We start from the raw sequence: 27,778 nt of genomic DNA on the forward strand, positions 1-27,778 counted from the left end.
TTTTGAAACCCTACCTGAAAAGATACGGACTGACTAACTCAGGTCACATATTTCAATATTTATATTTTATTAATACAGATAATTAAGACATTAATACTTAAGATATTACGACTATTTTCTCTTTCCCTGACCTACTCAAAGCTTTACTCGTTACTCTTTGTTGATCCAGATGGGTCAACTATACACGATACTCTTAGTTCTACTCCCTCTGAACTTTTTCCTCTCGTTGGTTTACACAATGCTGTCCCTATTGTTCTTTTTCGATCACGTACAATCCCCCACCCCTTCCCCCGACACCCTTTCTCATATCCACTCACAAATCTTATCGCTCTTTCGTCCTATTCCTTGTTTCATTGCCTATCTCTTACTTACGATGCATTTCCATCTCACTCACTCATTCACTCTCTCAAATATTTCAGCCTCTCTTTCTCTTTCTTTCATAAACAATACTATTCACAAAGGACAGAACACACTCTGTTCGGCTAACGATCAATTTGTCTCATATACATACGCACACAATTAACCAATACTAAAAATCATCCATCTCTTTCTTCGACCTTCGATGGATTTACTTATCTCATACACGCATACATACAACTAACTAACTCTTCCAATCCATATATATATATATATAAAAAGAAAAAATTTTCAGAGATGACGTTTCTATGAAATAGTTTCTATGAAATAGTTTCACTCAATATGAAAAAATAGAGAGAAAAATAGAAAGAGAAAGAGAGAGAGAGAGAAAGAGAGAGAGAATAAATTCGTAAAGTAAAAGCAGGGCGCGTACGCAAATGCAAATTCGGTAGGCTGGAAATATGTATGTGGTAAGCGGAATCGATGATGCACAGGCAACTCGCAGAATCCCCGATCTGGACGAGAGGAGAGAGCCCACAGAACGTTTTCTCGTATCCCTCGGGAATCAAGCACGCTTCGAACTCCAACGTTTTAGAAGCACGCCAACCAGCCAGCCAACCAACCAGCCAGCCAGCCAGCCAGCCAGCCAACCAGTCTCGTTACTATCGAGGGACTATTTATCAATCAAGTTAAGTAAATATTGGTCGCGCAACCTAACGCATGAGAAGTCGCTTTTCTCGTTCTTCCGTCTCTCTCTCCCTCTCTCTCCCTCTCTCTCTCTCTCTCTCTCTCTATCTCTCTTTCTCTATCTCTATTTCTATTTTTCTATCATTTTACATGTACGAACTTTAGTGTGAAATACGTATAAAAATTAATAAAAAAAAATCAATACGAAGATTTGTTAATTGAAAGAAAGAGCGATAAGAAATATTCATTGACAAAATAGATTTGCTTTTGTCCTTTCATTTTTAACAATTACCAATGTAATAATAATCATCGCCATTTGAAAAAGTTCTGACAATAAAAATGCTACACGTTCTGTTATACGTAATAGTCATTAGCATGAGAGATCCATTTCAATTATCTCGCTTTCTCCTTTCACTTTTTCTCACTTCCCTCAGGATTCATCTAACTAAACTCAGATAATAATAAAAATTTCGGAAATTTCAATTATCAGAGACGAGGTTCTTTTTAACGTTAATTCATTTGGTAAAGTTAATTAGCAGGGTGAGGCCTGCAAACGACTCCATCCTCTTTTTCGACCCCTCTACCCATTTCTCCTCGACATCCAACGTAACAACCTGATATTGCAATGTACTGTTGGGAGCACGCATTTATTACATGCGCGCGCGGGTACGCGAATGACCGTCACTTGGCGAGCTTGAATTATCGTAACTGAGCACGAGTTCATACGAGCATACCTAACATACTTGTGCGTTTATGTGTGTATATATATATATATATATTCGCATGCGTAAAACATATATGTATATGTATAAACGGAAATTTATATATTTTTATACATGTATGTGTACAAAAATCACACGAGTGATTTTTATATATATATATATATATATATATATATATATATATATATATGTATGTATATATATATAATACACGAGGAAATATCACTATGAAGCAAATTCTATTACGGTAGATTCGCATAACGACGAGTTCTTTGTATTCTCTCTCGTATATATTCACCAACGTCCGATCATATTTCTCAGGGAAATTATTTCTATCTCAAACTGGACAGCCACGAGAGTTTTCTTCTTCTTCTTCTTCTTCTTCTTCCTTATTTTTCTTTTCCATTCTTTTTCTTTCCTTTAAGCGGAAGGATAAAACACCCATGGTCTTTTTATCTTTCCACTTTCGTGTGACGCGTCTCTCGTTCAATGTGAGTGAACCTTTCGAAACCTTTTTCGTTCTTTCATAGTCCGCTTCCGCAATCCTACCGACGTACTTCGCGACGTATATTCGCGATAAATGACCACCGAGAAGAGAACGTACCGAAAAGGTACCAAGAACCTTCGTGAGAAATGTTCGAAATGAAAGCTGGATAGGAGAACATGAAACGTTATGGCGATAAGCTATTCAATGACATTAATCGCGATAGAATGATTTATAATATCGAGTCGAGAAAGAAACCGGAAAGAACATTTTCTTTCTTTCGAATCTCGAATCGATTCCAAACGACGTACTATTCACGTGATTCTCTACGTCGCATTTTCAATCGTTTAAGGAAAAATCGACGAGTTCTAAAATACTATTTCAAAAGGAATTTATTATTTTCACTAGCGTGTTCGTCGCGTTTAAAAAATATTATCGTATATTAATATAAATCGACCGATCTATTCTTGTTGTTATTATCATTAATAATAATAATAGTAATAATAATAATAATAATAATAATAATAATAATAATAATATTATTATTAGTATTATTATGTAATAATATTATATAATATTATTATTATTATTATTATTATTATTAGAGTATTATTAGCACATAACAAATCATGTAAGTTTGATTTGCGCATGATTATCCATCTAATTTGTAAATGCCACTATAATTTACACAATATGGACGATTATGAATATTTGGGAAAGACGAATAATCGAGTGTCTAGGTTAGTCGTTCTCGAACAGAAACATCCAGCGAATTCATTCGTTTCCATAAATTTATTTTCACTTTTACAGCTTAACTCAACTATTTGTATTCGCTCGAGCTCTGCAACTGCAAATATGCGGGAGCCGTTTTATTACACAACTTTTCTCTTCGTTCCGTTCCCCCGTTATTTCTTATAATTCTTTCATTTTATCTTATTTTTATTTATTTATTTTTTTCATCAACTTTCAGAAGAAATTAAATAAATTTCATATATTCCTATCCATACTAAATCGATTTATTTATTGATAAAAAATAATAAAATATTCATTTCAAGAAACTTTTAATCCAGCGCATATTTAATCGGTCGAATATTTTTATTAATTAATGATAAAGATTTTTCAAAATAAATAATCGAAAATTTTTAAGTTAGATTAGAATCTTTGTGTCGTGTTTATATTACGCAATGATATTTTATTATAAATACTGATCAAATAATTAAAAATACTGACCCAATAAATAGCTGCCTATGATAATTCTAATAAAATATAATTTTTATTAGAATGAATGTAATCGAAATTTCGTATATTTATAAAAATCTCTTGTTCTCGAGTCGATTTTTTTTAAATATATGTATATATATATATACATATACATATAATCTACGAGAAAAGAAATAGCTAACATTCGACACACGGCTTCTAAGTTACTTCTCGTACTCGAGAAAATGCGTACGAAGCCAAAGAAAATAGATGACTCTTGCTAGTGACGCATAGTACCTTAGAGCTAAAAAAAAAAAAACAAGAAAAACACCCGGAAGGAAAGAAAGAATAAGGATGAAAAAGCGAAAAGAAATAAGCCGTACCATACGGTGGATGCGAGCTTTAACGGAAGGATTTCCCGGAAAATGGGAAAGCTTCGAAAATTGAAATCCCTGTCTCTCAACATAATAGTTACGAATACGAGAGGAAAGGAAAATAAATAGCATGTATGTATTATCTCGATAAATCTCTATACTCGTCGTATCGGAACTTATCCTTTCGGATTTCTTTTTTTTTTTTTTTTCTTTTTTTTTCCCCCCTAGTCATATTAAAAAGCTTGCTCTAATAATTCGTCGAATTAATTTAGTACAATTTCTCCAATTTGAACGGATTACTATTCCATCATATCGGAATCTATTCGAATTTGTTAGTCGCATTAAATTCGTTTAGGTAAATCAAATCTGAACTTTCGAGTTACTCTCAAAGGATACCACACGACGGTTATATGAAAAAGTAAATGAATACGATGAAAAGTTCATGCTATTATGGGTGAAATTATTTAAAATATATTTGTTCTTTGATGGTTAAATTGAAACAAATTTATATGGAATAAATTCATTCCGATAGAAAAGGGAAATACAATATATAGGGGAGGTATTACTGTATGTAATTTAGTTTCTAATTATTAATCTCGCCTTTGAAAGCATTCCCTTTGACAAGTTAACGGACGCGTGACTACGAGAGGTGGAAAGGTTGACTGCGTTGCTATGTGAATCGTGATGTCTCGAGTAACGAGAAGGGTTGCAAGGCATCGGAGCAGAAAGGTATGAAAGTCTCGAGAGCTCGGAGGACGATGACGTGTGCCATCTCGACGCTAATATATCATCTAAGTGGGTGGTAACAACCCTAAGCCAAAAGTAAAAGCGACGACAACGACGATGAAAACGACTACAACGATAAGAAGAAGAAAAATTCAACAAAACATAAAAATATCGCGTTTCTGTTTAATTTAAAATCTATTTCGATCGCGACGATAAGATTTATGTCATTATTTTTATTCCTACGAATTTTCTTTTAATAAGAAAAGGAAGTAGAAAGAAAAAAAAAAAAAAGAAAAAAAAATAAGAAAAAAGAAAGAAAAAATTACATACATTATTTTCAATTCCACGACACGATCGATTTTAACTCGATATCGAAGTTTGCCAGTTGAATAAATTTGGAAACCCTTTAAAAATAAAAGATGAACTTTTGGAATCTCGATCGAGCGTTAATCTTTACTTATGCAACTTCAAAAAAAAAAAAAAAAGAAAAAAAAAAAAAGAAAAAAAATGGAGGAAAAAAAAAAAGAAAAAAAAAAGAAAAAGGAGAAACGAAACCGTAACACAATATAAAATTTTTCGACATGTTGCGGGGACAATTTTTGAAATTCTATCATTTCAAAGCAAATCCATGAAATTTCGCGGCTAAATTTACGTCATGTATTAAAATACGTGAACGTTCGTTAAAAATCGTCAAAATAAACGGCGTTCGGAATTGTCGTGGTCGAAAAACACGCTTGGCATCCGACGGGTGTTCAATGTACCTATGTATGCGAAACTCGGATGAGGGCCGATCGTAATTCAAACGATCAAACGAATACCAAAACACGAAGTGGCAGTGTCGAAGCAATACGCTATTACTGTTTCTATTCCTGTGGCTCCTGTTGGTGGTAGTGGTGCTTCTGCTGTTGCTGCTGTTGCTATTGCTGCTACTGCTGTTCGCGATACTCGTTACGATAAATCACGAAAGTAAAGCGAGCCTTTATCGAAATAACAACGAGTTGTAATGCGATGAAAGGTAAACTAGCATAATATTCCTGCGTAAATATATGTCTTTTGTTTGTATGTATATATATATATATATATATATATATATATATATATATATATATATTTATATAAATCGGTGGTTCATGTGTGTATCTACGTGTTACTGACTTCCATACGTTTGTCAAAATACTCGTTTTCCATTCGAAACCAACTGCCCTGTGAATTAATCTACCAGACATGAATGCAGGACTTTATTATTGTTACACTCTCGTATCTATAATATTCGGTATATATCCCTGTTAAATTACACATTTGAAAAGTGTTCCTCTTATGCACTTGATCCCATTTCGTAAAATTTCTGTTAAAAAAAAAAAAAAGAAAAAAAAAAGGAAAAATAAAAAGAAAAAAAAAAAATATACGTCGTTTGCGCAAACATAAAAATCCTTTAATCTGAATGAAAAATGAGTTGACTCGTTCGCTACTTCAATTTCTTTTGTAATAAAAGAATAAATATTTTAATCATTTGTTTCTTACTCCTTTGCTCCTTATTCATGGGAAAAAAAAAAAAAAAAAAAAAAAAAGAAAAAAGAAAAACTTCCCATCTTCATTCGTATTATTATTATTTTCAATTGAAATCAATTTCATAAATTCCCTATTATCGATTGGAAAAAAGAAAATGTCTTCCCGGTAAAGTAAATTTTAAAATACATGTTAAAAATATTATTACTGTAATATTACAAATAGCATTCTAATGTTTCTTTTACCTTCTTATAGTCAATAAATTTAACTACGTGCTTACACGTAGAAAAGACACGTAAATAAAAATAAAAATTCTATGAGTAATTTAACTGAATTTGTAATTTAGTTCTATAGTCTCTCATTATTCGTTCATGATAACACGATCTCTCAGTTTTCTCGTATAAAATATTCCTTTTTTAAATTGTTTCGACGATACTACATACCAGTTTTACCAGTGCCGCGAAACGTGTTCATTAACTTTTAAAAAATTCAACGGATGTATTGCCATTAGGAGAGACGGTTTCTCAAGTTAATGCTACTACTAATGGATTTCTTGAGAAGAAGAGTGAGAAAGAGAGAGAGAGAGAGAGAGAGAGAGAGAGAGACAGAGAGAGAGAGAGATGAGAGAGGAGGAAGATAGAGAAGGAAAGAAAATATAGTAACATATAGTATTCTTTTGAATGCTTTAGGTGATCTATGAATCATTATTTTTCTTACCGTCTGTCATGTGCACACGATAATCTCTTTCTCGATTCTAACTAATCATTTGAAGTAGAACATTTCTATGGATTTCTCTCGTTATCGATCATCACCGAAGATCATTTCGCTAATGTTCTCTTCGAAGATCTTGATCGAAATATCTCTTGGTCTTACCTGAAACGAAAAGAAATTTTTCTTCTGTAAATTCTATTCCACATACCTTTTATTTATATCCATAGGAATAGTAAGAAAATCGATCGAAATTTATTATACGTTCGAATAATGTTGGTCTGATGAATAAATGTTCCCTCTTTAAAATGTGTCTCGTATTATTCGTATTCCTATTATTTACGTCCTTGAATGATATTAATTTTCTATCGAAGTATCGAATTCTCAGAATTTGTATATAAACAATATCAAACAAAATATCTTACGAAATATAAAAGCACGCATTTCTTCGTATATACGTATGTGTTTTTTTTTTTTTGTATTTTATTAAAAATTTGTACGTATAACTCGTGACCGACGTGACCTCAAGTAATACGTAATATGAAATTGTAAGAGTTAAAAATTGTAAGAAAATAAATAAAAAGGTTTAAAATAGCTTAACGAAGTATTTTTACGCAGTTCTTATCACTCTCCCACAGATGTACATATGATAAATGTCTCCTTTCAAGAATTTACATATGTATATTGCCAATATTAATTTACATTATGTATATTGCAAATTTAATTGATTTATTGTTAATATATACGATTAAAAATAGATATCTATAAAAAGAAAGAAACAGGAGAATTCTTAAGAGATAAAGAAACAGACATCTCAAATAACGATATAACCACAATAAATTGAATGAGCGACAACAGATTCTAAAATGTTCGATATATTAATCGATCGAATCCTTGAATTACAAACGTTAAAAATTCTTTCGTATTATGAAATATCGATAAACCAATATATCCTTACCACGATATGATCAATCATTTTCCAACGTATATTATTCTTCGACGAAAAATTTCCATTTGATCGTAAAGTACGCAGTTATCTCCATTTAGGTTCTCGGCCATATTTGATTTCTTTTTCGTTCATCTCGGTTGTGACGTCACGATCGCGTAGTTCGTATAATTCTCACGAGAGGACCAACGACTGGGGGCGCGTCGTTCGAATATTTCTCAAATTCTCTACGTTCCTGCGAGTTTAACTGACCAAAATGCAAGAGAGAGAGAGAAAGAGAGAGAGAGAGAGAGAGAGAGAGAGAGAGAGAGAGAATACTAGTTGACGCACACATCTCGACTTCTTGTTAGAGGAAGAGAGAGCGAGAGAGAGAGAGAGAGAGAGAGAGAGAGGGAGGGAGGAGGAAGGAAGGAAGAAAGACAGAGACAGAGCAAGTGTATCTGAAAACAGTCGAGCGGTCAGAGCTCCTGGTTGGTCCTTATACCACTGACACACCGCAAACATTTACCAACGCGCGAGTGTTCAGCTAGGTCTCTGCAAACATTACCGACGATTAGCCCGAACGTTGAACCTCCTTCCCTTTCTCTCCCTTAACCATCATCACCACCACCACCACCACCACCACCACCATCAGCATCACACCACCAACGTTTTCTCGTCTTGACTCAAACCATATATCTACGCTGTAACACGAAAATTTTTACGATTTCTCTTTTTCAATTCTTCGCTTCGATATAGTGTCCTTTTTAATTAAGGCCTCTGCAAACATTACAGACGATTAGCTTGAATATTGAATACCCTTCTCTCTCTCTCTCTCTCTCTCTCTCTCTCTCTATCTCTTTCTCTTTCTCTTTCTCTCCATTCTCACTATCAAAGCTTTTTCCTTTTGACGTATAAAAACACGTCTACCTCTATGATGAGAACAATTTTAACGATATATTTTTTTTTTTCTTTCATCGCTTTGATTTATCTAGGAACTTTTTTTTTTCTTTTTTTTTTTTCTCCTCTATAAACTACATTTATATTATAAAACGAAAGAATTCGCACGAAGATCAGAGAGACCATTGTCATGTGAAATTATTCATTGGAATATATTTAACAAGCATTTCAACGATAACGGTTGGACAAATTTGATTCACTTCTCTGTTCTTTCTCTTTCACTTTTCAAACTGAATGCTTGTAAATGACGTTCGAAAAATTCCTCCTTCTCTCTCTCTCTCTCTCTCTCTCTCTCTCTCTTCCTAACTTTTCCTCCCCGTTTCTTCTGCTTTTATATTCGTACAAGCGAACTGCAACGGCGTGTTCAAACAACGATAAAAGCTTGCGACGACATGTAGCTTAGCGTTATCTATGTTAAACACATCATTCTCGCAATTTATATTATTATTTCTTCCTCTCGTCATTTGTCGGTAGGAAGATATCGAAAAAAAAAAAAGAGAGAAAGAAAAAAAAAAGAAGAAGAAAGAAGATGGAAAAATATAAAACGATATATCAGAAAGAAATGGAGCCAAAGTAGAAAGAAACATCGAAGATACGGATATTAAAATGTTTCCCACGAAATCATGCAGCGTTTGGATTTGAAACCGAGTAGATCCTTTCCCTCTTCCCCTCTCTCCCTTTTCCACGACACGCTTGTCTTCCTTGAAGGTCCGTGGTGACGCGTTGAAGCCGCACGATGATGAATGGAATGAAAAATAATATGACGTGAACGAAGAAGGAAACTGCGTAAAAGAGAGAAAAATATGAAGGAGGAAAATAAAATGAAGGAGAAAAATAAAATGAAGGAGGAAAAAGATTTGCATGATTCGCGAGATTTGTCGGTATTCAAATTTATGATGAAATAACGCGTAGAAAATTATAATCATTATTTATTGTAAAATAAGTATTCTATCCTTATATAATAAATATCTAATGATATAAAAATTAGTATTATAACGAATACGAGTTATAAGTCGATTTATTTATTTTACTGTAACTAAATAGCAAATTTTCATCATCGACGATATTATTAACGATGTCATCTGATTAAATTGTTACGTGTGTGAGTTAAATATTAACAAAAAGAAAAAAAAAAAAAAAAAAAAAAAGAAGAAGAAAAAAAGATGAAGTAGCTATACAGTTTAAAAAATTTTTTACTTTCTCCATTTCTTTCGTTCAACCTCACGATACTTATGATAATGCTAATAAGATTATCGTGAAATGCATTAATCAAGTGAGACAAATTACTTTGAATCTATATCATTCTTCTTTCTCTCTCTCTCTCTCTCTCTCTCTCTCTCTCTCTCTCTCTCTCTCTCTCTCTCTCTCTCTCTCTCTCTCTCTCTCATTTTCTAAGCAATTTTCCAAAGTAGCTTAGTGGTGGCACGGAAGGAACGTTCTTAGCATTTTTTTGCTCGGTGTAATAAAGACTTCGTTCTTTCACGATGACTTGCCAGTTGGTTGATAGAACGAAAGAACGAACGAAAGTACGAACGAATGAAGGAAAGAAGAAAAACTGGGAAGGAAGAAAAAAAATAAGGAGAAAAAAAATGAGAGGACTATGGATGGATTCCTCTTGGAAGGTACATCCTAAGGGAATTCACGTAAGGAGGAATAAGGATACGCGATACGAATAGAAACGTGAGTGGATTTTTAAGAATGGAAGAAAGGTATTGCTTTCACGCGTGAAATAACACCGATCGTTGGGCAATGACGAAGTTCTTTTTCTATTTTGCATTAAAACATAATAAGCTAGGGAGAGAGAGAGAGAGAGAGAGGGAAGAGATACCGCACTTGGTATTCAAGAAGAATGTTCAGGTGTTATCTAACATGGTGATTCCTCGAACGGGAGCTTTACCGATAGTGGTTACTCCCTCAAAGTACACCTCAGGGTTCGGCTAAAAAAAATGAAGAAAAAAAAAAAAAGAAAAAAAAAAGAAAAAAAAGAAAAAAAAAAGAAAGAAAAAAAAGAGGAACAAAAAATTTGTGATAAAAAAAGGTTAGGGGATGGAGAAAGAATGCACGCGGTGCGAGCATCGGAAAGCGTGCTCCGAATTCGAAGGATGAGACCAAACGAGCGTTCATATCGTGCCGGAGGAGACGCAGCAGCCCTCTCCTCTCCTCGTATGATTATTTAAAACGGGACGAGTGCGACGTGAATTTTGATTATGCCTCTCGGCGTTCATTCTAATAAGATTTTTCGTTCCACCCTTTTCGACGCTCGACTGAGAGAGAAAGAGAGAAAGAGAGAGAGAGAGAGAGACTTCGACCCTTCTGTTGAAATCTAGGGTGTATACATCTCCGATATACATATATCCATGTACATACTTCTCTGTCTTCCCTGAATTCATTTTCATCTGTTAACGTAACCACTCTTTTTTTTTTTTTTTCTTTTTCTTTTCTGTATTTCTTTGGTTGTGTGCGCGTATGTATGTTATTTTTTTCCTTAACAAATTCAAAAGAATCCATCTTCATCGATCCCATTGAATATATTTTTTTACATTTGTTATTCTACAACAATGAAAATCTTAAGATATCATAGGCGAGCATAAGTATTATCAAATATTTATAAATTTTTAAATAATATAAAAGGAATAATTCGATAAGGTGGATTTTTCTAAAAATTATTACGAAAAAGAAATTTCGATGATCGAGGTGTGGTTCGAGGTGTGTAACGTGATCGCCGACGTCGATAATACTGAACTAATAACTTTATAGAATCGCGCATATATATATATATATATATATATATATATATATATATATATATATCACGTAACGACTTATCGCGTTTTGCATATCAAGCTAGGTGCGGCGTTTACGTGTTGACACGAAAGAGGAAAATAAAAAGTGCTATTCGTTCGTTTCTTTCTTCAGTTAACAATCCGTGGTCTTTTAAGCTCGGTAGACCGCTCGTTTTCTACGAAATCGTAAATCACGAAAAGAGAATCGTCAGAGGTAGCACTTACGTCGTTATGCTGTGCGATTTTCGAAGGCGTCGGAGTTATGCTCTCTTTAACAATCGCTCTAGAACGTCTTACTAGCGTCGCTTTACACGCAGCTGCGATGTGAATTCGAGAAAAATAAAGAAAAATAAGAAAAAAAAGAAGAAGAAGAAACGACGAAAGAAAAGAAAGAAAAAGAAAAAGAAAAAGAAAGAAAGATTAGAAAAAATCGCTAATTCAAAGATAAGATACGATTTTTTTTATCAATTTAACTTTCAAAGAAACACTTTATTTAATGTATTCTCCATTTCTATTTCCTTTTTATCACTTATTCTCTCAGATATACCTTATAAAATTTCTACAAAGAGTAACATTTCCCTACGTATCCTCGAATACGTGTACTTACGTACATACATATATGTATGTGTGTGTGTGTGTGTGTGTGTGTCAAAACGAAAATAACGATTGTAATAAAATAAAACGAACGTAGATTTAAAGCAAACGAGATCGTTCGTTTTCGTCATGAAAGGAAAATTTCTCGTATCCATTTTCTTATAGTACGTGAATATGGGACTTATCACTTCGTTTATCGTAGAAAACGTTAGGTAAAAGAGAGAAAAAGATAAAAAAAAAAAGAAAAAAGTATCATCATATATAATAAATCTACGATAGACACATATCGAAGAGATACGTACTTACATGGATCCGACAATCACGACTGGTACGATTATTGGTTAGATAAGGACAGACTAGAAAGAAGGGAAAATGTTAAAAGGCGAAAAGAAAAAGGAGAAAAGTAGAGAAAGGGAAAATTGTAAAAGAAAGCGAGGGCATCACGTCGTCGAATGGTGTCGAGCTTGACCGGGTATAAAACTTCGAAGAAGGTAACTCGTATTCGTGGCTTTTGTCGACGATTCGAATACGATCCCATAAAATCGGATCTCGTCTTTCCGCCTACAAACGACCGAACTCGTTTCCAAGCTTCATAATTCTCTCTCTCTCTCTCTCTCTCTCTCTCTCTTTCTCTCTCTCTCTCCGTCTCTTTTTCTCTCACGTTCACTCGGTGACTCTTCGAAACTATGTATTTACATCGTCTTACATTCAGAAAAGAAGTTGAAAGAAGAAGGAAAAGGAATAGAAGAAGATTCAGCAAACTCGCACGTACCAACGTTATATGTATTAACTTTAGCGACACCTGATCGAATTTCTCAAATTCTAATCCTCTCTCTCTCTCTCTATCTCTCTCTCTCTGTCTCTCTCTCTCTCTCTCTCTCTCTCTTTCTCCATTCCTCTTTCTATTTTTACGATTATGTACGTTGGCCATAAGCCAGAGAAAGGAATATAATGCTGTACGAATTTTTCGAATATCAAGGAAAGAATTGATTTTCTTCGTGAGCCTTAATGTTGGATAATGCTGACGAATGCAACGTAAAAAAAAAAAAAAAGATAGAAAAAAGAGAAAAAAAAAGACAAATAAGAAAGAAGGCGGTGGAGAGAGAGAGGGGGGGGGGGAAGAAGGAAATAAAAAAGAAAAAATGAAATAATGGAAATAATCGAGAATTGAGAAGATGATTAAAACGATGAAACGATTGACAAAGTATAATAAATAGCAAAAAGATTTCAAGTAATATCGAGTATGGGCTTTATAACAGCGTAGCTTGATTCACTTAACGCTTGTTATTTATTGCATATACCATTTTCCATTCCGACGATACGTCCGACCGAAGCTTATTTAATATTCGTACACTACACGCTGAGGCAAACATTTGCATACGATATGTGGTAATACCGGCAATAAAGCATACTAACACGTTGCTCGATAGACTCGGACGCCAATAAGATTTAAATTGTTTACGCTCGAAACTTCACAATATATATGAATGTGTATATATATTCCTCTCTCTCTCTCTCTCTCTCTCTCTCTCTCTCTCTCTCTCTCTCTCTCTCTCTCTCTCTCTTTTGCCACTTTCTGCAAAATCTAGTAATCTCGCCAAAATTTCCTCTCTCTCTCTCTCCCCCCCCCCCCTCTCTCTCTCTCTCTCTCTCTCTCTCTCTTTCTCCCATTTGGAAAATAAACGTGTTCGTTAACTTCGATGATAATCGTTTGACGCAAAGTCCGAGAGATTACGTTCAATTATTCAAAACCCCCACGAAAATTTATGAAAACAACCGCAATCTATTTACTTTATGCATTTAATGATTGCATCAGAAATAAATTCTAGATAATTTTTCGTTCCTTTCTTTTCGATCTCATATTAAATTATTAATAGATAATCCTAAAAAAAAAAAAGAAAAAAAAAAAAGAAAAAAAAAAAGAAAAAAAAAAAGAAAAAAAAGAAAAGAAAAAAATTATACTTAAGATATTTTGAAATTTTTGTCGAAGAAAAATTATCGAACGAACGAACGAACATTTCTATGTTTCTACGAAGATAAAAACTTGTCGATATTGTCGACGAGACGAGTGAAATAATAGAGAAGAATCCATCTCGAGACCCTTTCAACGAGCTTACTATCCAATTTTCGAACGTAACCAAGTTGTCTTTAGTACTCCGATCCAATAAACTTTTTCCTATAAACCCTTTTTCCTCTTCACGATAATGAACGTACTTTTCCGAACACGGCTAAGAAAGTCTCTTAGCTCCAAATGAGACAACACGATGGTAACGTGCAGAATACGAAACACTTTATTAAAGTTGCCACTTCGAATCTGACGAAAATCAGATTACGAAGGAAGCTTCTAGTATGAGAGAAGAGAATGAGAGAGAGAGAGAAAGAGAGAGAGAGATAGGAAAAGCAATGTACAAGATATATCGAAATCTAGAACGACTACGACTGGGCTACCAGAAAAGGAATATTCAGTGGCGTGTAACGCAAATTAGAAAGAGAGAGAGAGAGAGAGAGAGAGAGAGAGAGAGAAACATACGTCAAAGCGAATTTCCTTGGAACGATGAACGAATCAGAAAGCTCATTCCTGCTTATACTGATACCAGGAGCTAACTACCTTTACAAGGTATGGTGCTTATTGGTAGGATACAGAATGTATTGTTCTGGCGGACGAAATTTTGAATGAGAAGCCTTTATAATACGCTCGAATGCACCCTCGCTATGGAATGAACAAGAGAGAAAGAGAGAGAGAGAGAGAGAGAGGGGGGGAGAACAGAGAATGGAAAGATCCGTAGTGCTTTGCTCTGCGGAATGCATGTGCAGGATTTCGTGTTTACGTTGGCGTTTCAGCGCACGCAAATTCGAGCGTCGAAAGCGTCATAGGCAGAAACATTTAGCTTTGCTTTGTGAACTCGACGGACACGCGAACCCACGAAAGAGAGCACGAGCGTTGGGACGAGCGTGCCCTTGCATCAACCCGTCGCAAATTCTCCTATCAAAGAACCCAGTGAATTTAAAAAAATTCGTATGCATTGTCCCGATAATTCAACGATGTGAAAAGAAAAGGGATGGAAAAAAAGAAAGTTATTTTCCAAGCATTTTATATTTTCAACTGACTCTCTCTCTACCTCTCTTTCTCTTTCTTTCTCTCGATTATCTTTCTGCTTATATATTATTATATAATTCTACCATTCATTTTTTCGATATTGTAAAGCTATTAAAATGAAGGATTCAGAATTTTAAAAAAAAAAAAAAAAAAAAAGAGAAAATAAGAGAGAAAAGAAAAATTCTGTATATTTTCTATATACATTCAGCTAAAGCTGAACGCGTAATTCAGAATAAAAAATGTTTAATCAATGAAGCTAGAAACATTCACGTATTCTTTTGTCAACTTTTTCTTTTTTTTTTTTTTTTTTTTTTTCTTTCTTTCGTATTTAATTGAACTTAAGAATTTCATGTATACCATTCTATTTCATTTTACGATCAACGTTGAATCGAACCACGCCTTTAAATACACTTCTTAAATATCCTAGTATTCTCTACTGTATTTTCTCTTAACACTCGTTTTATTGGAAAAACGAGAGAAAGAAAAAAAAAAAAAAAGAAAGAAAGAAAAAGAAAGAAAGAAATAAAAAGAAAAAGAAAAAAACAACGGGATCTTTTTAAACATACGAACATTTACTCGAGAAAAGGGTGCAAGTAAGTCTCGTGATATCTTAGAAAAGGGACATTTAAACTCGAATTGAATGCACGGCTCAAGCAATCCGATAATGGATAACCACGGTATCGAAGAACCTTCATCCATTGAGCACGTTCCTACCACGAAGCTTCCGTTTCCAAAAGTCGATAAAATGTCCCCATTTCGTTTCTGTTCTTGCATTTCGTTTCTTCCTTTTGTTACCTCCTCTCATCCGATTTCTTTGAATTGAAATCTTAATCCCATTGTCTTGCAAACTACTGACTCTTTTCCACTTAAAATATTTCCAAATAGATTATACTTATATAAAATAAGATTAAATACAAATAAATAAATAAATAAATAAATAAATAAATAAATAAATAAATAAATATCAAGTTTATTGAAAATTTATTAGAAGTATCGAGATAATAGTTTTATCGTAAAATTATTTCGTAAATATTATCATCGATCCATTTCCGTCGATAGACATTATTTTGATTTTCTATTATTAAATTACATGATCGCATAGATACTGTGTCTAGATATTGTATATATATAACAAAATATATATATATATACGTACGTGTGTCGATAGCACGCGAATGAAATTACTGATACCTACCACCGAAGAGGAAGTCTAAAATAAATCGAAAAAAATAAAAACCATGGGAAACTTCAGACGTGAGGTTTTAAAGGAACGAAACTCTGGTTCGTTTTCTCTTTTTCTTTTTCTTTTTTTTTTCTTTCTTTCTTTCTTTCTTTCTTTCTTTCTTTATTTTTTACGTTACAACCGTCTACCCGCAGGGCCAGTAACATGTTCAACGATGACGCAAAGGGGTCGAAACTCCAACGTCCATTCGCTTTTATTATCGAAAAAGAAAACTTGCTGTACGGTAGACGTACTATTCCCACAACCTCTCTATCTTTTTTTTTTGCTCTCTCTCTCTCTCTCTCTCTCTCTCTCTCTCTCTCTCTCTTTCCGTCTCTTTCTTTCTCTCTTCATAGGAAGATAGCGAGAGGCCCAAGGCACTCCTCCACCAGCAAAGTAGTAAGACTCAGCGGCAGGTCAGCCACACGTAAGTCCACCGGTGTAAAAATAAGGCACTCCGTCGTTTCTCACGTGCCAAGAATTCGCCTTCGAGAAATGGCGGTACGTGAGCGAACAAGCGTAACGCTACTTTGTCGAACGGTACGCACCACCGAAGTGAAAAAAAAAAAAAAGAAAGAAAAAAAAAAAAAGTAAAAAAATTCAGACGCTTATACTCGAAAAAAAAAAACAGAGAAAAAGAACAAAGTCGAATGTTGATAACCAAAAGAAAATAAACGTGTAAATAAAACCCGACCTACATGATCTTTGGTTGAATTGAAATTTTATTTTTCATTTCAAGAGAATTTTTAATTAAAGCACGTTACGTTGCATTGTTGACCATATGAAGATTATCTTTGGATAAGACCTCGGTGAATTTCAACATTTTTCTAGTAAGAGTTCTCCCAGGAGAATTCTCTCTCCATCTCTATCTCTTTCTCTCTCTCTCTCTCTCTCTCTCTCTCTCTCTCTCTCTCTCGCTTTTTCTATCTACAAGAAAATTACCATGCTCGATATAAACGCGTTGCTTCTACTGTAAGCTAGCGCGTCGATCGAATGTTGGAAGCATCCCCGCGAGTACCTTTACTTTCTTTCGTAAAATACCCGTGAAAGGGCACTCACACCGTAAATTTTCGTTGGAAAGTGCATTCTCAAGCACCTTTTCCGCTGATTCCGTTAAAAGGCAGCGCGACGCAAATTACATCGTTCCTTCCCGTTTCTCTCCTATATTTGATTATGCTCTTTGAGGTTACGCTGAGGCTCGTTTGTTGGAGGAAGAAGAAAAAAAGGAAAAGAAAATTAATGACTGATAGTCAAAATCTCTGCACGGGTACCTTTAATAAAATTCAATCGTAAGGAAAAATGAGAGAGAGAGAGATAGAGAGAGAGAGAGAGAGAGAGAGAGAGAGAGAGAGAGAGACGAGGAAGCATTAACTTTATAAATTAATAGCAAACAGAAAATTCGCCTTTCGTAATCAAATCAGCAATCCTCAGCAACAACACTCGGAATTCTAAAGTGCCATAAACCTCGTTGGTACACCTCAAGCTTCTCGCTGACGTCATAGAATCCTAGAGTGTTTGTCCGAAATACGAATATGCCTTTCTCATAGATGCATATCTGTGTCTGCATATGCATGAATCATACGTACGCGTAATACGTAGATACATAGGTGGAAGAGGAGCAAGAATAGAAGGAGGTGAGCATAGTCTCGACGAAATGAAAGAGATATAGATATAAAGAGAAAGAAAAGAAAAAAAAAGAAGAAAGAAAAAGAGAAACCAGAATTCTGCCAGTTGATATGACATTTCTGACTCTTTGCGAAAATCATATTAATCACTGAAGCTGCAGCTGCAGGGCTGTCGCATCCATAGTACATGTAACACGAAGACATCGAAGAACCGACACTAGTGTTAGTGGTTGTGATAGTGATAGTGGCAATAGCACTAGGATTTCACTCGAATACCACTGTGACTCGCGATAAATTGAATTCGCGAGCGACGATTCACGATTTGCTCGGTTCCTCTCTCTTTCTCTCTCTCTCTCTCTCTCTCTCTCTCTCTCTCTCTCTCTCTGTATATGTTCACGTTGCTTATATCTAGCAAGCTAGTTCGATTCGTGGTACCGGAGAGAACGAAGCCATACCGCAGAACACACACAGATGTGCACACATACAAAGAGAGAGAAAGAGAGAGAGAAAGAGAGATATATATATATATATATATACAGAGAAACATACAAAGAGAACGCATATACAAGCTCACATACATTCTCATTCTCTCTCACTCTCTCTCTCTCTCTCTCTCTCTCCCTTTTTCCTGGGATAACCTGATGAGAATTTTGTCTCTTCCCGCTGTCACTGCAGCGCGGTTTAATCGCATTTTCAATGTCGTCGCGCAACGATAACGATGTTTCGCAAGAGAGGTGCTATGAGGTTTCTACGCGTTCTGAACGTTGATCGTTTCTCGCGTAGAGAAAGAAAAGCAAAGACATCATCCCACCATCATAGCCCGGAGATCATATTTGCTCCGGTAAATTGGAAGGGGTATATTCTCGCGAGGGGTATATCGTGTTGATCTCGAAACACCATCAAATTCTTCTTCAACGACGAACTTTGCAGAAAATATTTCAGTAATTTTATTCTTGCGCTTTTTATATATCGGTCGAAGCCTTTCTCTCTCTCTCTCTCTCTCTCTCTCTCTCTCTCTTTCTCTTTATCTTTCTATTTCATTCGCGAGACTTTATAACGTTGAGAAAGATAGCGAGAGAAGGAGAAAGCTTTCGCATTATAGAAATAACAATGTCGACGCGATTTCGCAGGGCGATACGAAACACGAAGCATCCTTCCGGCTTTCCCTTTCTCTCTCTCTCTCTCTCTCTCTCTCTCTCTCTCTCTCGTTGGACGTGTATCCGAGAAATATCTGAATTAAAAGCATCCAAGAGAAATATGGAAGAAATATTTTCTCGAGGCATTGCTAAAAGGAGGAAGGGCAGATGTAAAATCGTTGCGAAAAATATTTGTGAGGTCTGCTTAGCGAGGGAATGAAGGAACGAAGGAATCAGAAGATGAAGAAGAAGGATGGAAAATCGACATGTTCTAGAAAATGAGTTCCTCCGGAAGAAAACTGCTCCTGGTATTATCCTAGAGAATAACGTTCATGCGATCTCTCACACACACAGACATACACACATACATACACACACACATATACATAAGAAAGCTCATACATAAACTTCTCGTACTTGGTTCCTTACGGTACAATTACAAGATAACTAGTACATCCTGTTCTTATCCATTAACCTTTCAATCTTTAATCATACTCAAAATTAGGGATACTCTCGTCTAGCGACGATTCGATGAAAATCACCATTAAATTGGAATACCGATTGATATCACGGCGTTGCAAATTTTTCACGTCACGTCTCGTGATTGCATTTCGATCGGAAAAATAAAATGGTAAAAGAATAAAGAGAACGAATAATATCCTAGCAGAGGGATCGTATTACGAAGGACATTGAATTTGTAAAGATGCTCGATACTAGTTGTAAAGGATGACGACGACGATCGTATGCGCTCTCTACTGTCTCTTTCATATAATTAAAGCTCGCTCTCTCTCAAATGCAACTTTAATTACTTAATTATGTAAATGTTCGTTATCAAGGCCGAGAAATCGTTATTGCCGGTGCAGCTGCTATAATACACGCGCATACAAATACACGTACATTCCTCTGAGAATTACTGTAGTAGTAAAGGGAAACGATAGAGACGAAGATGCAGGTGTGTGTGTGTGTGTGTGTGTGTGTATAAGAAAAAGAGAGAGAGAGAGAGAGAGAGAAAGAGAGACTTTATTCTCGAAATATCGAAGATGTTCCTCTGGTTTCGAACGTCAAATGACTACCCATAATCAATCTAATCAACAAGATTATCTCCGTAATTGGCGCGCGCACACACACACACACACGCACACACACACACACAAACACAAGGCACGTCCAAAATGCTACGAGACATGGTGACCTGCTCGAATGAATATCGAGATACACGCAGAGATAGAGATAGAGAGAGAGAGAGAGAGAAAGAGGGTGAGAGAGAGAGAGAGAGAGTGAGAGAGAGAGAGAGAGACAGAGAGAATGGCAGAGAACATTGCGTATCCATCGTGACCGATGTAACACGGATCGGCAACTTGAATTAGCTATATCCGAGTTCCAGCTTAATTAGAACCATCATGTATCATGGCCGCCTCATAGCCATTTCGATGCCAACACATCCTTAAACGTTCGCTCGAACTGTTATCGAAACGATAACCTCAAATTTAATAACTTTTTTAATCGATTTACGATTATATCTTTGAAAAATATGCTTTCAACATAATATAATCTAACAATGTTTTCTATTTTTCGATAAAGAGATGATGATCATCTTCGTACAAGTTCTCTCTTCCTCTCTCTTTCTCTTTCTCTCTCTCTCTCTCTCTCTCTCTCTTCTCTTTTTATTCAATCGAATAAAAATCTCGTGAAAAATATTTTCTTAATTATTTCGTAAAAAGTTCATTGTTAATATATCTAGGTTGGGTTTTGTCTCTTGTTTCTATAATAATTTAAAGCTTTCGTACAAAGGAGAAGAAAGATGGAGTACGGGAGATAAGAAGGAAGAAAGTGTGGGATAATTTTTTAAATCTATTTCCGCGAGAATGACAGGAAGAAAATACAGGGGGAATAAGATACTTGTCGTACGATGCTAATGCAAATAAGGACACGCCTGTGTCCTCGAGTAAAATCCAAGAGGGAATATAAAGGGAATAGTATTAGTATTAGTAGTAATAGTAATAGTAGTAGTACTAATAGAAGTAGCAGTAGCAGTATTAGTAGTTATAATAGTAGTAGTAGTAGTAGTAGTAGTAGTAGTATTAGAAGAAAAAGAAGAAGAAGAAGAGAAGAAACCGAGACGAAAGGGAAAAAGAAAGAGAAAGAGAGAGAGAAAGAGAAAGAGAGAGAGAGAGAGAGAGAGAGAAAAGACAGTAGGGCAGTCTAACGTGTCGAGCTAAAATGTAAATTCGAAGAGTGTTCTAGCGTACGACGTAAACACTGCGATGTACAACGCGCAACATGATTAAAACGGACGAGGGACGAAGGTCAATGTGCGTTGAAACAAGCTCGAGAAAAAAAAAAGAAAGAAAGAAAGAAAGAAAAAAAAGGATAACAAGGAAATACCTAGGAGAACACCAACTACGAGCGTACAATAAAAATATTTTTATACTTTTATACGTTCCGCGTGAAAGTTTTTACACGATGATTAATTCAGACGATTTTATAAAATTTTCAAAACTCCTCTTCCTATGGTCTCTTTTCTTTTCCTTTCATTTTACTTTTTTCTCTTTCTTTTGTACAAAATTCAACGTATGTGTATGTCCAAGTTAGAAAATAGTTGTAACTAGCTAAGGGAGTCCCACGATCGAGTAAGTAAGTACATATCAGTACTTATATATATATACATATATACAAACATGTATGTGTGTGTGTGTGTATGTATCGAAGGACAAGTGACGCAGAAGTCACGCGTTGTATCGAAGTCCCTTATCCTGTTCGATGTCGTAAGAAAGTTCGTTTCCTCGCTTTACGAGCACCGTTATGGGACATGGAAGTTCGATCCCTCTTCTCTATCCACTCTCCTCTTCTTCTTCTTCTTCTTCTTCTTCTTTTTCTTGATCTTTTTCTTCAAGCTTTCGTTCTCCTCACTATTTTCACCGTACCAAGAAACCGAACTAGTAACTAATGTCCATCGTCTTCTCCACGGATCGTAAGTTTGACTTCCTTTATTCTCATGAGATTTTACTCTAATCGACAAAAAAGGAAAAAAAAAAAAGAAAAAAGAAAAAAGAAAAAAGAAAAGAAAAAGAAGGAATAAACTACACCTACGTACATGCATTACACATAAAACACTATGAGATATTGTTACATCGATATTATTAAAATGACGATTGTAATAAATAATAAGCCGAAGAAAAATAATTTTACTTTCTCTCACGATCCATCGAGAAAAACAAGGCGCAGCTGTAAATTTAAATAGAAAATATAAAAGGGGAAAGAGACAGGAAAGTTTTGTTCTCCCTATAGTATCGAAATTTCATCGAATATAGGTTACCATTGAAAGAAATTCAGCTGACGTATAACTGAATGAAATGAGATGAAGAGAAGGAAGGAGAGGAGAGGCTTTGCCAAAGTTAAAGGAGAAAAAAAAAAAGAGTTAAAACTTGGAGACGAACGATGAGGCTATTGTATAAAGCTGAGAGAAGCTTTATCCTTGAAAATGAAAAAAAAAAATAAAGAAAGAAAAAAAAAGAAAAAAAGAAGAAGAAGAAAATTCGAAATTTCCATTTTATTTAACCCATGTTATCGACGCATCTACATTGTCGTAAAAAGTAATAAAAAAGAAAAAAGAAAAAAAAAAAAAAGAAAAAAAAAGAAAGAAAGAAAATAAATAAATTCTTATCGAAAGTTAGAAAACGAAGTTTTAATTGGGTTTCACTGATTACGTATATAAGATGTTCGATTAAGTACCAGGATTACCGACTAATTCTTCTACATTAAAATCTTCTTAAAAATACAAATCGTCTTAAAGATTCTTACGGAATGGATATTTAAAAAGTATAGTTCTAGTTATCTAACGATCCATTAAATAATAATACTACTTGACGTATAACGAGTTACGTCTATTAATAATGATTTCTTTTAACTTATATGGAATTCGATATAAATGCAAAATCTTAACCGTTAAATGTTCTTCATGAATGTTTAATACACGCGATGGATCGTGTAATGTATTACACGTCCTTACGTCTCTGCCCAAGTCTTTCTTTCTTTCTTTCTTTCTTTCTTTCTTTCTTTCTCTATTGCAAATGTCAGACTAAACTAAAGCAATGTAAATTTTATGACCGTCTTGAGATCGAGAAGCATAGAAACGACACACCTACTGTGATTGAACGTGACGTAGATAGTACAGAGACGATGTATAGAATATTTATAAACACGTATCGATAAATATTATGCAAAAATTTTCACGTTTATTTACATGAAATAGAGATGACACTTAAAAATTGTAAATGGCACCGGAAAGACTCTCTCTCTCTCTCTCTCTCTCTCTCTCTCTCTCTCTCTCTCTCTCTCTCTCTGCCTATATATATATATATTTTATTTATGAAATACGATCCTTTCACATTAATAATAATTCCTATAATAAATGAAAGGATAAAATTTCTTGAATAATAAAACAGTTCGAAATTTGATGAAAGAAGAAGAAAATTTGATAGCCATTTCAAAGATTTCCACGATAATAACAACGTCTTTAGTTTTCGTAATAAACATATAACAAGACGAAAGTCTAACGAAGCTTCCGTGCATCTATTCGGAGTACCGTTTTCGAGGCTTCACGTACGACAATTATCGGACCGACCGACCGATCGATCGATCGATCGATCGATCGATTAGGGGATGAAAGCCACATCCTACACAACCACGTTGTATACAGCTATTGGTTTGCCGATGTTTCGGTATCGTGTTACACAAACGTACACGAAGCCCTTGTATAATATTATAATTTAAGTTTCCTTGGTACTACTAAACGTTGTGTTTTCAAAAGAAAAAGAAAGAAAGTAAAAAAAAAGAAAAAAAAAAAGAAAAAAAATAGAAGACGAAATCATTTGTTTCTATTCGTCTCGAAATATGATAACAATCATATAGAAAATGATTACTAATGGTTTCAGATAAATTAATATCCTTCGAAAACAACGCACGAAGAGATTTATTGATAATTAAATGTTCGTTTTTGGAACGTGCCCACGTACGATTATCGCGATATGTAGTCGTGCGTACTAATTGCTGTAATTACTTCTACGATTTCGGTAGGATAGAAGTGGATGGATTTCAGGAAATAATTACTACGATTCCGTACAAGTTTCGCGCAATTACCGGCGGATGAGGGCTTCGTTCCAGGAGGGAAAAGGGAATGGTTGAAACTACAAGGATTCTCTCGTACATTTTGAAGCCGAAAATCCACTACCACGAAATGAGATTCATTCTGGGTGACATGGATGACAAAAGATTTCGATTTTGTCAGACCGCGTAAACGGAACAATGGGAAAGAAATAAAATGGATTAGAAGAAGAGAGAGAAAGAGAGAGAACGAACGAGTTGGTACTGCATGTATGTACGTAGATAGGTCTAAAAAAAAAAAAATTGCAAATATTTGCACGTAGAAAATTATACACCCTAAGGAATCTTTTGATTAACCTTTCCCTTCAACAAGGAAGGTAACGAGTAGTCTGACAGTACGTATAAAAATGAAAAAAAAAAAAAAAAAAGAAAAAGAAAAAAATAAACAACAATACGCGTATCTTCTGCGTCGTATGTGCAGATCTATGTGTATAATATAACGTGAGTTTACGTATACACACACATACACACACATATATACATACATATACAGAATTTATCATAAGAAAAAAATTATATAATTTCTCATACTACATTTTTCTAGTCGACATCTTAAAACATAAGATTATAAGAAACAAAGAGAAGAGAAAAATGTGAGTTAAAAATGGAGATGGTAGAGAAAAGAAGAGAAAAAGAGAACGAGAGAGAGAGAGAGAGAGAGAGAAAGAGATTCAGAAGTTTCTACAAATTGCAAGCTTCCAAGTAAAAACGACAAAGTATTGTTAGGAAAACGCTCAAGGCGAATGGTGGTTTTGAATGATGAGAGAGACGGCGAAAGGGGTGCTAGCATAAGGGCAAAGAAGTGTAGAACAGTCAACGATGATACCAGTCGGGAAACAATAGCGCATAGAAGCAATACGCGTTTTCTTCTTCATGATGGGATGGTGAATGGTTTTGCTTGTTACGAACGAATGTGAACGTGTTGTACCATTCGACCATTCGAATTCTTTTTGACGTTTGTCGATACGCGCGAAATACGAATGCGAACGGATCAAAGCCGGGGATCATTTTTTAAACAGTCGAACGACGTTTCTTTTGTTAAGTTTATTTCTTTTCCAAATAAAACTTTAAATAAATTTTATCTTTTGCGCTTGCTAAAAACACCAAAAAAAAAAAAAAAAAAAAAAAAAAAAAAAAAAAAAGAGGAAAAAAAAAAAAAAAAAAAAAAACAAAAAAGTCCTTTTAGCATTTCTCATTCTCTTTGCATGCCAAAAAGGAAAACCATGTATGTGCTGGTACTTCGAGCTAATCGACTTTTAAAAGTTCGAAGAGCGATCTATCGAAGCGATAAAAAACGAACAGGGGAGGGGGGAAAAAAGACAAAAGAGTGGAATCTCCATTAGCTCGGAAACAATGCGACAGTCGCCCTCTCAAGCCGCGTTCGAACTCGAACATCACGTACGCGAAAGGTAGACTGGTATTGGGTTAACGTAACCCAAAGAGAAAGAGAGAGAGAGAGAGAGAAAGAAACAGAGAGACAGACAGACAGAGAGAAAGAGAGAGAGAAAAAAAAAAGAAAAAAGAAATAAGAGAGAGATACACATATACATATAGAGGTACTTTTGCGCTCCTACAACGAGACACTTGTCGAGAAAAGCGATTTTCAGGTCGCACGAGGGCCTCCTCGACGTACTTTCTCCCTCTCTCTCTCTCTCTCTCTTAGCCACTCTTTCTTTCTCTGTCTCTGTCAGTCTGTCTGTTTGTGTCTCTCTCTTCCTTCGTCTGTCTGTCAGTATATTTCTGTTTCTCTCTCTCTCTCTCTCTCTCTCTCTCTCTCGCTCAGCTATTCTTTCTTTCTCTGTCAGTCTGCCTGCCTCTGTTTCTCTCTTTCTCATTCTCTCTCACTCACTCGTTCTTTCTCTGTCTGTCTGTCTGTCTTTCTGTCTCTTTCTCTCTCTCTCTCTAGACGTGAAATCGAGCGACGCTGATCCGCATGCCATGTCGAAAAGATCCTAAGCCTTTCCGGAGATCCCACGAAAGTCCGCAAAGGAAGTCTTGAAAAGCAGAGAAGGAAGGAGGTTAATCCGATCGTCTCGCAACTCTCTACGAATTCTGATTTCAAAGAATGTCCAGATCAACGCTTTGCGACATTCGTAAAAGCAATTTGTTGGACTTAAGTATACTCAATTCAATCTGAGTTGATTTTATAATCATTTGAAATAATACGACAGATGATTATTATCTAATTTATAAATGTTGTATTCAGAAGGAAACGAGAAAGGAAAACAAAACGAAAACAAAAAAAAAAAAAGAAAAAGAAAACAGGAGAAAAAGAAAATGAAGAGAAAAAGATGTAACCATATAATTGATTTAATAATTGCCGATTCGACTAATTTAAATTGGACCCTCGATATAAAGAGAAACGAGTCAACGAATGAAAAAAACAAAATCATCCCCTTGTATTCTTAAATCTTTCATTTTATTTTGGCATTCTTTTCTCTTTCTCTTTTTTTCTTTTTCATACGAAATTAAAAAAAAAAAAAAAAAAAGAAAAAAGAAAAGAAAAGTAAAGAAAGAAGGAAAAAAATAAAGAAAAAGAAACGTTCGAGTGGGCAATTAAAATAATAAACGACGGCTAAACGACGTTCAATTTCTAGGAAAAGTTATCGAGAAAAGGATTGAAATGTTCGCGAGTGGATATCTAACGTTTTATAGAGCTTGAAATCGCGCGAGTATTTCACGGGCCACTCGATGTTAGAAGACGAAAGTTTCGAGGAGAGGAGTAGTTTTCTGCGCTTTGCAATCAGAGATCCCCTCGAAAAGCGGTTCAAACTCGAAGGTAGTTCTTCGACCTTCTTGAGGCGGATTACATTCGACATCGATAGCACGTTTGCGGAACGTACAAGTCCGTGGGGTTTGGCCGGCAATGTTCCGAGACTTCGAACGAACCTTAAGCCTTCTCTCTCTCTCTCTCTCTCTCTCTCTCTCTCTCTCTCGTCTGTCTGTCTGTCTGTCTGTCTGTATGTCTGCCTGTCTCCCCCTATCATTCTCCCTCTTCCTTTTCTCTTCTCTCATCATCCTCCCTTCCTTCTTCTATCCCCACTTATTCCGTCCGTTAGACGTTCAAGTAAATACGGTATCTGTCTGAGACGGATCTTCCGGCAGATAATGCGGCCACGGCCTTCCGAAGTTTCACCATCGCATGAAAGACGATTCACCCTGACCAAAGTCGTTCGCCAAGATTTCCCCGAGTTCTTCGAAAAGTTGGCACGTGCGGTGCTTGAGTAATCGTAACAACTAGAAGAAGAATATTACTACCGGTGGGTGCTGGTATCTTCGATGTTGCACGCTAAAACTTATCTGGCTTTACGTAATTCGTTTCATTACGCGTTCAAACGAAATAATCATAACTTTGCCATTTAAAAACGTTAAAGAGAAGAAAAACCTGTGATTATTGGAAAACGAATGCTATCCCCGTTGATACTACTTTCTTCTTGTTTCAGAACAAAAGAAAGAGAGAGAGAGAGAGAGAGAGAGAGAGAGAGAGAGAGAGAGAGAGAAGGAAAAAT

The 27,778-nt window shown here is 35.3% G+C and overlaps 1 protein-coding gene across 4 annotated transcripts in view; it reads right to left on the reverse strand.

Moving 5' to 3' along the window:
* The window catches only part of LOC124950125 (leishmanolysin-like peptidase), a 256,379-nt gene that overhangs the window by 153,406 nt on the left and 75,195 nt on the right, over positions 1–27,778 (reverse strand). For 2 of the 4 annotated variants that reach the window (XM_047496397.1, XM_047496396.1), the window contains exons 1-2: positions 7,723–7,967; positions 6,774–6,929 (exon numbers count right to left, since the gene is read on the reverse strand). The exons of the other annotated variants lie outside the window; for them this stretch is intronic. The gene's annotated coding sequence lies outside the window, so the exon portion shown is untranslated. Of the gene's footprint in view, positions 1–6,773; positions 6,930–7,722; positions 7,968–27,778 lie in introns of those variants that run through there. 4 annotated transcript variants of the gene reach the window in all.

This window comes from Vespa velutina, chromosome 6, assembly GCF_912470025.1.
Source record: "Vespa velutina chromosome 6, iVesVel2.1, whole genome shotgun sequence".
Taxonomy (NCBI): domain Eukaryota; kingdom Metazoa; phylum Arthropoda; class Insecta; order Hymenoptera; family Vespidae; genus Vespa; species Vespa velutina.